At 39.9% G+C, this 16,890-nt stretch overlaps 1 protein-coding gene across 1 annotated transcript in view; it reads right to left on the reverse strand.

Moving 5' to 3' along the window:
* efnb1 (ephrin-B1) overlaps window positions 1-16,890 on the reverse strand; it is an 89,418-nt gene that overhangs the window by 20,838 nt on the left and 51,690 nt on the right. The window lies entirely within an intron of this gene.

A 16,890-nucleotide genomic window follows, 5' to 3' on the forward strand; every position in this document is an offset into this window, starting at 1 on the left:
TAAGAGTTTGTTTGTTTAAAAGAAAAAATGTAACATTGTGTACAAATGTATAAATACTTGTATACTTGTGTTAAACTTTAGTAAACATGTTTGGAAAAAAACACTTACAGTGGTTTATTACTTTTGTTTATTTAAAGTCTTCACTCTGGGGTTTGCTTGTTTTGTTTTTTTTGTTTTTAAATGTATTATTATGGTTATGACGATTGTTATAATGTCTCTCTATCATTGTAATTTACTCTATCACTATTTATTTTATCAACATTGTATTTTATAACCATGTATACATGATTTAAAATTGTCCAATAACACCTGATAAAGAATAAAATAAAAACATTTGCAGTGACCATTTCAAACGTGACACCGCATGAATATATGCAGTTATTATTTCCATCATGATCATTCACAGAGTCGACCTGCCAAGTCCTCAGGTGTCAGTCTTGACCCGCCCGCGGCGCTGACGGCTAAATACCTCTAACAACATGTATGCGTGTCCATTTATGTATTAGATCATGTGCGTTTTTTAAGTGTGTGTTCAACTCTGACATGAGTGAGGGGCTCAGGGCCGGCGGTTGTTTATTCAATGTCACATTCACTTCAGACTGAGCGACACGATTGGCCGTCTATTTTGGGGCCCATGATAATGACCTAGCAAGACAGAGTGTGACTCTGACCTTAACACCACGCAGTTAAGCACTGGCAGTTGTGTGTATGTGTGTGTGTACGCATCAAAGTGTGTGTGTGGGGAGTGCGCTTGTGTGTGGGCGAATGCAATGGCAGCTCTAATTTTGGAATTCCCCAAATGATCCTCATCTCCGCTTAGTCTGCTGTTTCAACTTACTCCCTTCCCATCCAATGCTTTTGTTTCCCTTCCTCACATTATCGGCTCCCTGTTTGTGCTGCGCTTACTTCATTTAGACGCCTCCCGAGGATTTGACTTGCCCTTTTAGGGCGGCTGAAAAAACATTAGTTTTTATAAGTTGCAACTAATTAAACGGGAAATTTGAATTCTCAATCTCGCTAATCAGGATGTTTATAAGTCACATTTAACAACTTTGATTGTTTTTAACCCTTTTAACCTTTCTAAAAAAAACAAGTTGAGCAGAAAGTTGCGATAACACAGTTAGTTTAGCTAATAACATTAGCTGAGACAGTTACATAGCAATATTTATTGATATAGTGTTCAGTTGCTTAGTTTAAAAAGGTACTCAAGTTGTATAGCCTACTATTTTATACTTAAATTAGGTATTAAAGTCACTTAAAATGGCTAATCTTTTAACTTATTATTTTTCCAATTTACTTACATTTAATAATTTATAAATATTTAACAAGACATAATTCAGTTCTAGCTCTGATTTCTAATACAGTATTTTTTTTAAATACATTTGAACACAATTTTAGACATTATTAAAAATAAAATAAAGGGTTTCAGTAAAAAACAAAAAACAAGTACAATTCTTTACATATTCTGTTGTGTATTTATTCAAATGTATGTTCGTGTCATTAAATCAAAACTACTAGTTTATTATTTTGACATCTGAACTGTTGCAATATCGTGAATATTTTCTTCAGCTCAAAACTCAAACTTCAGCTGTTGTCTGGTTTATCCATTTGTGTGTTTGAACAACGTTTTGTTTAAAAAAAAAGAAGTTTTTTTCCTTTGAAGCATACAATTACTCAAGAAAATGATCTTTTGTTCATCATTGTCTAATCTGATCAACGTCAACGAAACTGACCAGAAACTGTGATGAATTCCCTGGGAACTGACAAAATTGTGACTAAAAATGTTGCAAAATTTAACTGGAAGGAACCATATGTTTTCGGGCTTACTCACGAACGAACCCGCTGACCACCAGCTTCCGCCTAGATGAAGAATCATCCCCTTTTTGCACATTTAACATTTTTTCTTTTATTATTTTTAGCTCCAAATACTTTCTAGTGTCACATTTATGTCATCTAAAAATAAATAAACACTGTAACTTTTATAATCGACTTATAATGTAACTAAATTGTGTATTCATTTTTTTATATAATGAAATGTTGTTTAAGAAATCAAGTTTCTTTAAAAAATATATATAATCTCAATGTATTCATACCATTTTAAAGCAATAACTGTTGGTGGAGACAAAAATTCAATGTACCCTTGAAGGCATGAAACGCTTGAAACATCAAGTCCATAATATTAACAAGATGATTGAAGTTCTTCAGAAAGACGTGACGTATCTCCAGGGAAGTTGACACAACCGTGACTCAAATCACAGAGGTTTCATTTCCAGTTTCCAGCCAGACATCTCCCCACTGACCGGCAGATTCCCGGCCCTGATGGATCTCCTCCCGGGGCGACGGCTCGAGATGTCACCCCCATTACGATCAGATAGTCTTTGCTTATCTCGCAGACGTGGCTACGCATGTGTGGAGGACCGGGTGGGCCCCAAACAACGCAACGCAAACATCACAATATTGACGAAGCATTTACATGAATTCCTTGAAGGATGAAGAAGCTGGAATGGGAAAAAAAAAGTGGAGACTTCATTCCTAAGTATTATAAAAGTTGACGTCCTGCTGCTCTGAGGGAGTTCAGCTCCATAGTCGGGTCAAATCTTGGAAAACCAAATAATGAATTACACTAATATTATGTTACATTATCAGATCAAACTAAATTACAATGAGAAGGTTTTGGTTAGGCGGGCTGCGAGCTTGTGATAATTTGTGAGCGACCATTGTGATAACATCGTGTCGGGAGCTCTCGGGTGAAATCCCCCCGCCGGCCCCGCCGGCCCCCCTCGGCAGACTCAACAGAACCAGACGCTGACATATATACGAGGGGCCGGCTGGAGCACAGGAAAGGGAGAGACTTTCAATTCGCGCGGGACATTAATGTGAATGAACACTCACGGCTAAGTGAGTCTTATGATTTATGTAAAGTCCACGTCAGGAGCGTGTTCCTCTGAGTGGGAACATTCAAAGACGAGGCGAGGTGAGCGGGCCTCGCTTTTGCAGCTGAAAGACACTTCAATTGGTCCCTAAAAAACACAGACGTTAACCTCGCCGATCGCTCTTCTATTCTCCCGTATCCAGGGCGAGGTTACGCTACAACAAGCCGTTTGAAGAGCCGGGCTCAAAGGCACTTGAATAATCGGGAGAGTTAGCGTCATGCTATGAATTTTATATCCACTCGGGGGAGAAGAGCACATGGACTCAAGAGTTAACTTACTCCTGTCGTTCTAAATGAACTATTCCTGTTACAGTTTACCGCTCGAATCATGTGGCACCGGGATAAGTCGGGCCCCTGCGAGGCTGGTGTTTATACAAACATCTGAAAAAGGAGATGGATTCATTAAGTCGCGATCGACTCAATGCACCGACTGTACGGCCGGACCCTCGATCTGATTAAGCGTGTCCAATTTTAACCACATTTCCTTTAACCTCCTTCCATGCAAATCCAAGTACTTTTCAAGATGGGGAATCCACTACAGAACCGAATGTTAAGTACATTAGAAAGCACATTCTGTCTTCTTGAAAGTCGGCGTAATCCCGGGATTTATTTAAAAATAATGGCTTTGACATCATTTGGATGGTGCGTTGATTTCAAATCTGGCGCAGCCGTGTTTTTATTGTTGCTATAGCAGTACACCTGGCATGTCGAGCGCATGTAACTCACACGGGTGTGTTATTGTTATTGCTTCATTCCTTGCATCATTAATTTTAAAGACCAAAATTGTTTTGCCCTTTAGGGAATAGAATGAGAGGACGAGACGAGCAACAGGCTAGGATAGCAGAAGGAGAGCGAGACGTGTTGTTGTCGTGTTACCAAGTCTTAATGTCTCAATTTGATGCCTTTCAAAAGTGACTCACTGGGAGACACAACTGGGTTTCAACAACTGCTCGCCAACTTTGGCGGTTTGCTAGCAGCCTGGTCGGCGTTCACACACTTTTAAAGGAGGTGGAGACACAAATACACAAACTCTAAACTCTGACCAGGCTTCGTTTTGTTGTGTGTTCCTTAAATAAAGCAAGGATAGATGAGTGTTAACTAATATGTGTGCTTTTTGTTATTGTTTTTAAGCTAAGGTTAGCCCCCAATCAATTCATCAATTTAATTAAAAAACACTGAAAAAAAGTTTTAAGTTTAAGTTTAAGTTTAAGTTTTAAAAAGTTCAACTTTGCTTAATAAGTAAATAACAATAATAATAATCACATGTAGTAAACTTAAAATAATAATTGTAAAGCACATTTTTAACTAAGTAAACTTAACAAGTTACAAGTTTACAGTTGAGTAAAAAAAATCATATACATTCATACTTTAGAATATTCAGAACTAAACCTAAATGAAATGGATTCAAAGATACAAAGATTTTAAAAATTGAGATGTGAAGCTCTGGACTAGTGTGAGTTATGTGTCACCAAGTCCACGTGTTGCTCACCGCTCTTGGACAAGGGCAAAAAGGTAATTTAAATGGTTTGTCGAGATCTACGATCTCTGATTAAGGCTAAAAAAAAAAAGAAAAATAGTGATTTATATTTCATTTGCATCGACGAGCGCTCGTCGGCTGTCGGGTAAACTCTGAGGAACAGCTTAATCAGTCTCCCAGACTGGAACACGGCGCAGACTCTGTTTATCATTTTAACCTCCGCCTGATATCAGCGTATTTACATCCATCATGTCAGAGTTCGCTCGGGAAAAGCGTGATTGCCAGTGACACTTCTAAAGCCCTCTAACCCTACTCCAGAACAAGGACAGGCTGCCAGCTTTTCTTTTTTAATCTAAAAACCCTCTCACTCCATCTCCTCTTCCTCTCACTCAATTTGCCAGTCGCTCTCTCCCTAAACCTCCCTCCCTCTCTCCCTCTCTCCCTCCCACCCGCACTGATGTTAATCCAAATCTGGATTTCCAGATATTAACAGGTCGACAGTCATGGTGTGTTTTGCAGTGAGTAAACTAGGGAATTGGGTCTTCCTCCTGCGTCTCTCCGGGGATAAAAAAAAAAGAAGAACAAAGACGTCCACAGATTGTGCTTAATGGTTTAGCGGAACAAGCCGTTAGCGGAACGTTGAGAGAGCGGCTCGTTGCATGAAGAAATGTTGCTTATTTAACCGCAGTGGTCAGCATTAAAAAGCTGTTTTTTAAGCATGATTTAAGGGTTCCTTCGTTGTGGGTGTGGATCGTTGGCCGCCGAGTGACTGGTGGGAGAACAAAAGATCTCCAGCTGTAGAAGTCATAAGAGGAACCAGGTGCCAAAATGTTGATGTTGGGAAATATCTACAGTACACATGTATCAGCCAAGAAAAAGCTTTAGAGGGGGAAAAAAAAAATCTGGCCTGGAACAAATCCTTCTGTTCCAACACACTCCGGCGTACATATGTACACTTACATATATACAAGGACATGAGAGCGGAGGAGAAGCGTCGAGGATGTGCTGGGCCTGGGAGATACCAGCCCAGCACGGTGGTCTATATATATATATATATTTTTAATATATATATATCTATTCTCAGGTCTGCTAAATGAGGTCACTCAGGTGGTCCTGCTGAATACATTCTCCATCTCCATCATGAATCATCTACTGCTTATTATTCCTGTCTAGCCCAAAGAAATGGGGGTGTAAGGGGGGGGGGGGGTAGCTTTCATATTGTGATGTGTACGTGCGCGAATGGCGTGCACGTGCAACATCTGCCCAGAGCGACGAATGAGGGGGATCGACGGAGCCCATGTGACAGACAGAGAGCAGGTTGTTTAATGAGAAAGTGGATGAGAGGTGACATTCATTGGCTACCTTTCACACAGCACCACCACCCCCCCGTTCAGTCCACCCCGTCCCGTCCCGTCCCCCCACCACCACCACCACCCCTGCATTCAGACTTCCACTTAGACGAGGCGAGACGGCACCGGCGGGTCGCCGTAAACCGCCAGTAATAACGTCTACATATTGAAGAAAGAAATTAAATACATAAACAGGCACGACCGCCATCTGATCACTCACACTTAGCAACACTGCCAGCGATTCCGTCCATTTTCAGGTGCTAAACGCTAGTCGCCCACCCTCGCTCCCTCGCTCCCGAACCCCCCGCCTGCCCGCCAGGCACGAGGGTCCACATCAAACGGAGAATTATGACGGAGAAGGCTATTACTCAGAGCGGTAATACTCCCATTTTGTTTTTTATTACCACACGCCCGCTTCATACAGAGAGAGAGGTGTTTATTTCATGTATGATAAGAATTGTACATCAGGCGACGACTTAAGTGATGTGTTGCAACATGGCCGTGGAGCCCGCAGACCTAAATTACTAGCTAGCTCCGAAAAGCGAAGAGGAAAGATGTCGAGAAATAAGCGAAGAGATAATAACACGCTGGAAGTCATTTTTAGTGATGAGCTGTGCCTGCACGTGTATGTATTTACTTAGCTACTTAGTTCTTACCGTTTAACTCAGCTTTAGCATAACAACAGTTGCTTGGCTCTATTGTTAATCTTGGCAATACAATAACAAACTATTCGAATGCTTGTTATCCTGTTTTGTACTTTACATTGTTGTAGTTCCAAGATGTTAGGTTTAACTGTTAGTTTGCTATTCTTGTATTAAGGCTAGTTCAATCCGGTTTAAAGCCATAGCGTTTGTTTTTAGCTGCTATTGCTAACTGTGCAGTTGCTAACTCTGTGGATTCCTTGCATGTAGCTCAAAATATAGTTTTTATAGCGTCATTTGTTTAGCTTGTACAGCTAAAAGATCATGTTAAAAATTAAATTGCCTGCTTCAATAATATATGTTTATGTTCCTAGTTAAATCAAGTTATGTTTCTGTATTTTGGCTAAACAGTTTTAGCTATGAAGCTCAGTAACGCTAATTGTCGGCTTGGCAGCGATTTATCACATCAGAGTGCTTTACTGGGTTGTTTACTTCTTTAAATGAAAGGTTTTTATAAAGATTTTCATGTTTACGGTTGTATTAATAGAAGCTTTTTCGTCATAAGTTATCATTTAAGGATACAAGATTGCAATCAGGATGTTGATGAATTCTTTCTATCATTTAAAAAGTGTTTTTCATACTTGTGTTTGACCAAAAATTGTTAGTCTTCAAAAGAAAACATTTTTGGATACCAGCTATTTACCTCAAAAAGTATAAGTCTTCACTTCGCATAGAAAAAAGGGACATATTTGGATCCATTAAAACGTTTTTAGGTGCTACTAAGTGATGCTTAACTCGATTATTGATCGTAAATCAGCAAAGTGAATAAAAGATTACGGAGGAAACGCAGTAAACAAAGCCACAATCTGATTACTCACACAAAAACACCAGCAGCCATTTCATCCTTCAGACATCAACCAGGCATTCTAAAAACAGCCTCATCTATGAGGGTCCACAACATCAACACTGCAATGGCGATTTCTCATGCTTGTAATATGCCAATCTCCATTTTTTTCTTCTTCGTATTATCACACAGAGTGGGAGCGGAAACCTATTTTGTACGAAATATTTCACTCTCGAATGAGCACAGAGAGGGTTAGATTAGGTTTATGGGCCTGATTCCAGAGATAACCCTCCCCAGCAGCTCTGGCATGCATATAAGCATACACGTGAACCTACACACACACACACACACACACACACAGACACACACAGAGTGAGGTTGGCAGACTGGAATAATACAGGGGGGGATCTAGATGTTTGCACTTTGAACCTTCTCTAATCCCGAGTACTAGGCCACGGCTAAAGCCTGATTATGGTAGAATGAAATGGATCTAAATAGATGTCCCGGCCCATCAGCCCTCCATTTCTTTTGTCCTAGAAATAGACGTGGAGATCAGCAATCAACCTCCTGCTCATTGTTACTCCCACGTAGCCTTCTTCAGACAGGTCTTGGCTTCGGCGAGGAAAAATCCATTCCGACTTTCTATATCATCTCAGATGATTTAGTCGAGCGTCGCTCAGGCCAATATTTGTGCTCCAGTGTTTTTGCTTCCTAATCATACCTGGCAGCCAATCTAAAATCATATCTCCGACACTCGCACTTGACTTTTTCTACGCTTCCCACTAAAACCCCCCTGATATTGAATTTACATTAAAATGAATGTGGTTCCGCGGAATGCACACTGACACAGATGCGTTTCTCATCTTCATGTTCAATAACAAGGCACTTTTTTTTCCGTTTGTCTAAGCATGTCATGTATATAATGAGCAAAAAGTGAAGGTCAAGGTGCGTTTAGTGTGCTCGCCTGTTGCTCTGCTATCCCAACAACTTGCCAAGTATCTGTTGGAAAGATCTTCCAAGAGTTACACAAACATTGTACACTATTAAAAACTGGAAAGTTTTTCGCTCATATGATCCTCCGGAATTAATATATGGTTCCAGAAGATTTTAATATTCTTAAAACTTCTGAAGCCCGTTTTTATCTGCGAGTCGGAGTATTTGCAAGTCGCAGCAATAAAAAGGAAAAAAAAAACATGTAATCCCATGGGAGCTGAGCTGCTTGAGTGTTTCAAATTGTTTCAAAACAAAGAGCTTGGCACAATTGCGCTTTGGCAGAGTGTATATTCTCCTGCACATGCACGAGCCTGCAACACAAATGAATCTTGTCGCACAGAGTGTTCTCGAAGTCTTCAAAAATGTACATTCAGTACAGAAGTATTTTAGTCGTGTTTAATGTAAATTCACTATGATTAGACTTGATTCGACTCATATTTAACTAAGAAAAATGTCTTCTCTTAGGATACTGAAAGACAAAAATGAGAAAAATGGTTTAGTTTATTTTATCTAAACATAATTATTTCTTTAAAAACCTTACAAGACGATGTTTGTGCCCCAGTGGCAGATTGATTTAACTGCCAACAAGTCATTTAAGTAGATAGATCGATAGCATTATTGATCCATTGGGAAAATTATTTTGAAATTATTAGGCTTCCAGTCACCACACTGCAGCTGACAGAAGAGCAAACTGATCAACCATGTCAATATATATAATACAATATAATATAATATAATATAATATATTATTATGTAAAAAAAACATAATAACTAAACAAAATAACTAAATATAAAGTACAGTAAAGTAAAGAAAAATAAAGTAATACATAAAATAAAATAAAATGGGTTTCCTTTTTAAACTTGCCAGATGTATTCACCTCATCATTATGTCAAATAATACAATTTGTACTTAAAATAAGGGATAACATCTTAAAACATTTTATTTTACGAGGCTTTTCCTTGATTTTCTGGAACTCCCGTGTTATTCTCGGTGTTATCTTGACCTTTTAAATATATATTTTATTGAGTATTGTTTTGATTGTTTAAGTGCTGTGTGACCCTGGTCTGGAAAAGTGCTATATAAATACAAATTACTTACTTACTTACTTAAACACTCGCTAGGATTTAAGTGTTTGTTGTGTAAGCCTTAAACATGAACGTACATCCAACGCCGGATCATTGCTCATCTCTACAAATGTTTTGCTCTGAATGCTAATCAGCATGTCTTTCCTTGCTAGATCCGAAACTTTCCCCCAGAGCGCTTTCAGTTGCTTGTATATGTTAAGCGGGGAGAAGCGCGGGTTTCGTGGTTTTGGGGCGTTTAGCAGCTCGCTGCGTGCAACTGTTGCTCGGCCGGAGGGAAGGCCGCGGCGCTGCTTCATTCCGGAGAGACCGCGCGCTTCTTCGCGAACTTGAAATAAATATACAGATGTGTACAGTAAGTGCTCGGTCCAGGCAAACATGAACACATGTAGGCTGTACGTCGGAGCCAGAAGAGCATCGAAATTATAGGGTTCCTCTAAATCCTCCAGGCAGAGAGCACCATGGGATACAGCAGGATGGGGGTGTAGGAGGACAGGGGGAGACGAGGTGTTTGAAGAAGAAGAGGAAGCAGGAGATTCCTGGAGTATTTTTCTGGAAGACTGGAGAGTCTGGAAGGAATGATCTGTCTGATGTTGTGGCTCTTTGTGTGTATCTGGAAGGAGGTGATGAAGTGAGGAGTTGAGTGCTGAAGAAGCAGAAGAGCTTAGTTTGGAAAGAAGAAGACGAAGAAGTGGGAGTCGATCCGTCTCCGTGCGGCGGAGGAAGCATATGTGTGTGTTGGACGGCGTTGCGTGTGTGTGCGTTTGCCAGCTCGCTTCTTCAACACTCGCTATTTCCCTTACACTCTCCCCCGAGTCCTGGGTTTAGGGCTTTTGGGCCTCCATGGTGCTCCGTGCAACTGAGCATCGCTGCTGGTGAGTCATGTGGCTGTGAGTGTGTGTGGATTTTTATTCGCGCACGCCTGGACGGGAATGTAGAAGATTTTTAATGAGCGAAATGGCTCGGGGATGGAATAAAAACGTTCCTCTGTTTACTGCTCTGGTCGGGGCAAAAAAAAAAAGGGGGTTCTAGACGATGAGTCATGTGACTCCGCAGGACAAAGGTGTCACTCACGTCAGCTGTGATTAAAGTTGGACTCTTGGACTGAAACTACATCGACTCATTTGCGGATGATGTCATTTTTACCTCAACATGTTTTTGATAAAAACTTGTTTTAGCTTTATTTGAATCACCTAATTATATTTACTGAATATTTTTTTAATCAGGGGTGAATCAAATACTCACTTTATTTGAGAAATCAATATATTTCTTCCTCAAGCTCTCGTCTACTTGCGTTTTAACTTTGGTTTACCTCATTAAAAGTAGGATTGAAATATATGTATTTAAATGTATTTTTATATTGCTTAAAATTCACTTTACACCAAGTTCTACTGCACAATGAAAGTTCAAGAAAAAGTCTTTCTTATTCCCATGATGGTTGTGCACTTCAATTGTGTCTGTAAAAGGAAACATATTGACTTTCATGATGAAATCAATCGTCATATTTTCTTTTACACGTTTGCCATTCCTCTTTAACTATCTAAAATGTCCAAACCAAAACATTTTCAGTACAATAGTCATTAAATATTCGATTGCCACAGCCCTAAATCTTATTTGTGTACCTATTTATTTATATATTTTACATTATAATATCTTTTTAATTAAATTTAACATCCAGACTATATATATATACAGTATATAAATGAGATTATAGGGATATGTTTGTCTCTGACAAGAACTTGATTCATGAAAATAACATCGATGTAGGTTTTAATCTCATTGGAGTCATTCTAAAAAGTCATTTCCTGTCGTTCCTGGCGTCGCTTCATCAGCACAGATAGTCGCCGATTACCGAGTCAAAGGTTGAGCATTACGGACTAGAGTGGCCAACACCATTTAGTCAACCCTCTAAGTCGCCTCGCTGCTTTTAACCTCGGCTGAAGGGCTGTCAACACTTCCCGAAGTGTTTGTGTACATGTGAGCGGACCAGACTCACGACATCATTTAGCCGAGGGTCCCCCGCGTGTCGCCTCTCCGGCGGGCCCTCGGCTTTTTTACACCGCGGCACTTTCCATTTCCAAAAAACCCAGCGTGCTACGAAAACCCTCCTCTCGCCCGCTGCATTATTCTACCTCATCATCTGTGCGTCCAGACACCTGAGGAAAAAAAAAAGAAAAAAAAAAGGAGAAAGCTCGGAAGACGGATGTTCCTTCGAGGCGGTTTTTCCACGCGGACGCGGGAGATGGAGCGCCCGCAGACGGTGTGGTCCGTCTGTTGGATCGGTAGGGGGGAAGAAGAAGAATGCGGAATAACAGGAGGACCTTGGGGAACGGAGCAAGTCATCTGTCTCAAACTGGAACAGACTGAGCGCGCTCCAACATGACAGATGTAGACACACACTCATCTCAGAGCACATCGCATCCTGAACCCTCCTCCTCGCACAACCCTGCTCAAAATTTGCACGCACACTTCATCGCTGACGCTCACCTACACTGACAGATGTGCATCACCGGAGTGGAGATAGCAGTTTTTTTTGTTGCCCTTGTTGTGGTCGATTGGCACAATAAAATACAATAACCTAGAGAAGGGGGGGATTAATACAATAAGCTTCTGTGTATACTATTAAAGTTATGAAAAGCCCAAAAATATCCAAGATTAATTTCATAACCAGCCGCGCTGTGGGACTCCAAGCCGAGCACGTTCATGCCATTATAAGACAACATTTTTGGATACCGGCTATTTTTGAAATAATGCATTCGACTGTGTGGCGCGGTTGCCAGTAGCCCACACAACCCCTCGCCTAATGACAGAGCAGTTAATTGGATATAATGGCCCTTTTCACCGATAACATCGCGCCGAAGCCACAGAAATAACCTCTGCCGCTCGACATAAATATTGTGCAGATGGAGAGGAGGAAAAAAACATAGCTTGGTACCTCGCTCTGCCTCACATGACCGCCTGTTGTGCCCATTTGCAATTTAAAATAACATTTCGGGGGCAGTTGTGACTGTTACTTTGCTTTGTTTGCATCGTTTGTCATCAATTAGGTCATTATTCCTTTGAAAAAAAATGTCGCGGATAACACATTAGCATCCTTGAATACACAAAAATAACAGGTGAACAAACAGAGCTGCTCTCTCTCCCTCTCTTTCGCTCTCTCTGAGCTTGTATCATTTGACTAATAGCAGCTGAAATGTTGCGTGAACAGGGAAATGAGTCGAAAGTGGGTCAAAGGGAAAAAATAGCAGTCGGCCCTCCTGATTGGTCGGCGCTAAAGGTTAGCCACCATGCAGCACCGAGACGCTCGGGAGCCAAAGGTTACCCGGTGGATTTCTTAATATTTCATCTTCGTAGATTCGTCGGGGGACAAGGGGAGACTTTGTTGGGTTCGTAACTCCCGAAAAAAAACAAAAAAAAACAGGTGGGCCACATGCCAACTCATCCTGAGTGACTGCCCGCTAATCCACATCAATAGCTTGTCAACGTGACGCCGGCTCCTGCTGGTGCTTCATCTAACAGACAGCACACTGACCGGGTTGTGATCTGTCCTCATTTGCACCTTTATTACATGTTTTCGTGTGCCAGCAGCCCACAGAGGTCGATGGCAGCCGGACAAAAAAACAACTCTCAAAAGCTTATTTACCTAGAATTAGACTGAGAATATTACAAATGATGTTTTTTCTTTTTGCATCATTTTAAATATAACTTTGTATGTGTTTTTCCAGTTTATTTGTGACAATTAATCTCATGACACCTTTTCGTCGTATATCATGTTGACTTGCTTTTAATGATAATATTTCCTTCACAAATAATGTTCTGCTTCCTTGTATTACATTTTTAATCTCATATTTATTGAGCCATATTTCAGTTGTGTATGTATGAGAGCTCTCTCAGACGCAAACACAAGCTTTCTTATCATAATACAATCTCCTTTAGTTGACATAACTCTTTTCCCACGAGTTAAGTTTGCTCTGTATACAATACTATTCATTTTTACTGATATTATCTTATATTAAAAGCAAAAAACAAGGGGGACACATTTTATTTCATATTTTCCTCACTTTTTAAAATGTTTTTCATAATTATTTATGTTTTTTTCCATAGTGTAATTTCTTAAAAACTTTAATGTATCCTTTTTTAAATATTTAGTAAATATTTAATATATTTAATATAGTTGGGTATTTTAGTTGGGTTTTTTCTATCTACAGTATGTCTTTTTTAATATTTCATTGATTTTGAAACCGAATAATAATAATAATAATAATAATAATAAGAAGACATTTTCTTTCACATTTGTCCTTACTTGAAAATAAATTAATAATTAATCTTTGTATGATTTAATTTTTGTTATGAAACTCAACTTATTCTTCTTTTTCATGTCTATGTAGTTGTTTTTTTTAATTTATAATAATTATATTATTATCTACAATACTTCTCCTATTTTGTTTATGTTATTTGTAAACAGACTAATTTTATCTAGTAGTTTATTTACTTTGTTTTGCAATTAGTCATGTTTGTATTTAGCAAACCATTATGATTTGAATCTTTAATGTATTTATTTCATGTAACCTTCAACGCCAACGGAAAGATGTTGTCTAAATCATTCAGACAATGGGACTCAAACAGACTTTAATTGTATTTAATGGACTTAACCGGATTAAAAATGGCTCTTTCATTGAGATAAACCGGTCCTGACGTGTATGTGGGACTCAGTGGAACACAAGGGGATGAAAAAGGACTTGCCGTATTAGTATTTAGATCATTTTGTTCGCTGATCCAAAAGCGGAGTGAACCATCTTCTCCCATCATGCCCCTGTCTGTGATGTCACGCACCAGCAAACATCAGCCTTGTTGCCAACTCCCGCTCTTAGCAAACCTCGTTATGAGGAGTTAATAGTTAAAGGACTGGGAGTGAACTTCTTCCGATGAGGAGACTGGGACCATCGCGGATCACTTGACTGGAACTGGGACAACAATGACTTTAACTGCCTGGTTGATTTCCAGCCACAACATTCCCATCACCTTGAGCTCTGAGGAGAACACAAATCCCGCTAACAAACAACCATGCGTTGACTTTAAAACAAAGTTTTGACTAGAGATGATGGCTCCTCTAAATAACAACTGTCTGCTTATAAAAAAGGCATCATGTGAAGCTCAGTGACCTGATTTAGATAGATTCAGTTTGTGTGCTACACATGAGTTGCTCATTGTGTCCTCTAATTAAACGGGAAACTATTGTATGCTCGTCTCAACCCTCTCATTGCAGAAGCAGGAAAGCATGTGGCGGACGGTCAGGGCGAACTGAATCTCTTATATAAGAAGGAAAAAATGAAGGGGAAACGTGATGCTAATGCTCATTAGGCTCCATGTTGTTTCACTCCTGGTGTTGTGGAACCCGTTCAACAGAGAGCAAAACCCTGTTTATGCAGCTACCGTCAGCTGCTATCTTGTGTGTCAGACGACACAATCAGCTGACGGATGCAAACACACGGTCTCTGGGAGTTCTCGTTCCTCCACGGGAGGCTAAGTGAAGTTTTGGTTTTGCTTCATTTGCACTGATAATCACATGTGGTGAACCATGGTTGACTCGGTAAAACCCTAACAGATGATTAAACTAATCCTCTTCATCTTCTCGGGCCGTCTTTGTTGTGGTACGAAAAAAGGTGATATGGAAAAATGGGTCTTCAATTTAAAAGATCCACGAGCCACAAATCAGGCTTCGCCGCTGATAAAAGAGGCACTGGGGTGGATCGGAATGTGGTTGGAGATAGTCGTGGCATGTCAGAGGCCACAAGACTCCAAAAAGTCCAGGCTAGCATTTAAGATAGAGTGTTTGCCGCGACCCCCCTCGTGGGGGAAAACAAGCCCAGAAATGATTTGAGAAACACGGAAACAACTCCCCAAGAAGTTCCTTCTGGGCAGTTTTTTCTATAAAAAAAAGCGCCCTCGTTGACACGGGTGCGTGTGGTTGTTGATGTGTGCGGCTCTTTCAGCCGCAACACTGTGTCCATCCAACCACTATGAAAAGAGGGGCTTCATTATCGCTGACCTTTTCAGACTGCCCTCCAAAACAGAATTATGAGAACAAATAGCCAAACAAACTCAGCGAGGTTTTTTCCAACTCACAGAGACCAGTGAAGTGATGTGATGTGGGCGGACAAACAAAGAGGTCTCATCATTAATACTTTGTGCCATTACTTTTAGTTTTCAACGACGGCCAGATTTGAATTCTGGGGAACGAAACGAGAGCAAGCTTTCCATTATACCCTGGACAGCTAACCCTATAAAAGCTGCACCGACAAATGGGTAAATTAGGCCTCTTCACATCTTCCTGTTTAATTGAAACGTAGTTTTTCAATCATGTGGGACATAAAAAGAAAAGATACCACAAAAAGCAGCCCTCATAGGTAGGTCTTACCACGGTTGTGAGGAGCAGAGTGACAGAGCTAGTGAGCAAGACTGCTTTTTATTCTGTTACTTGCGCCGACAATAATTGCTACAAGTATATGTTACTGCATTCAAACCATTTAAGGTCCACCTTTACAGACAATTTTATTCATGCAGGCTTTTCCTTGGTTTTCTGAGACTCCTTTGTTTGTCTCGGTGACCTTTTAAGCATCTATTTTATTGAGTATTGTTTTGATTGTTTTAGCGCTTTGTGACCCTGGTCTGGAAAAGCGCTATATAAATATAAATGACTTACTTTCTCACTTACTATGGTATTAAGCAGTGAAATAAATATACTAAGCTTGTTTTGAACCAGATCAAAAGATGTTGCACTAAACAATTCAACTTATAAATATTGATCAATCATGTCTGTAAGTTTTCAATTTATCTGTTATTTTACAGGATATCTTTATCTTTACCTGGAGCTTGAGCTACCATGCTAACAAGCATTAGCATTGCGGCAATATTTACTGTCGATAAATCGACCCTGACAATTTCACTTACAAATACTGATCCATTATACTCACAGATATTTTAGAAATTTACTGGATATGTTAGCTTCCCAACAATGCCACTTATAAAGATGATCCATTATGTTTATCGAGAGTTTATTTTTGATTACATTTTTATGGATATCTTTCTTAAAATTGTGATGGATATATTTGTTTACAAATAGCCTTGGCTAATATGTTAACAATGTTATATTGAACGCATCCCAACAATGCCACTTAGAACTATTGATCATTATGTCAACCTATAGTTACAAAAAAATATAGCTAAAATGCTAACATACATTAGCATAGCGAGAATTACTGCCTCATCATAAATATTCCCTAAAACTTTCCACTGCCGTTGTTGGTATGTGAAACGTTTCCAAGTGTTAAATTAACGGCAGTGAACCCCGAGTGTTTGGCATTTTCTCGCAAATGTCATAAACATGTAATTGGTTGATCATTTCAGCTGCGGCGGCGTGAACGGTGCGAAGACGGGGAAGCGAGGGATGAGTCAGGGTGAAAGACAAGAGTGTGTACTTGTTACAGAGGAGAGACACGATGGCCCATCTGCCGCCCGGCAAAAAAAAAAAAAAAATTTGCAAGAGGCTGAGCAGCGAGGGCAGGTGTGTG

The sequence above is a fragment of the Callionymus lyra genome, chromosome 9 (genome assembly GCF_982586985.1).
Source record: "Callionymus lyra chromosome 9, fCalLyr1.hap1.1, whole genome shotgun sequence".
Taxonomy (NCBI): domain Eukaryota; kingdom Metazoa; phylum Chordata; class Actinopteri; order Syngnathiformes; family Callionymidae; genus Callionymus; species Callionymus lyra.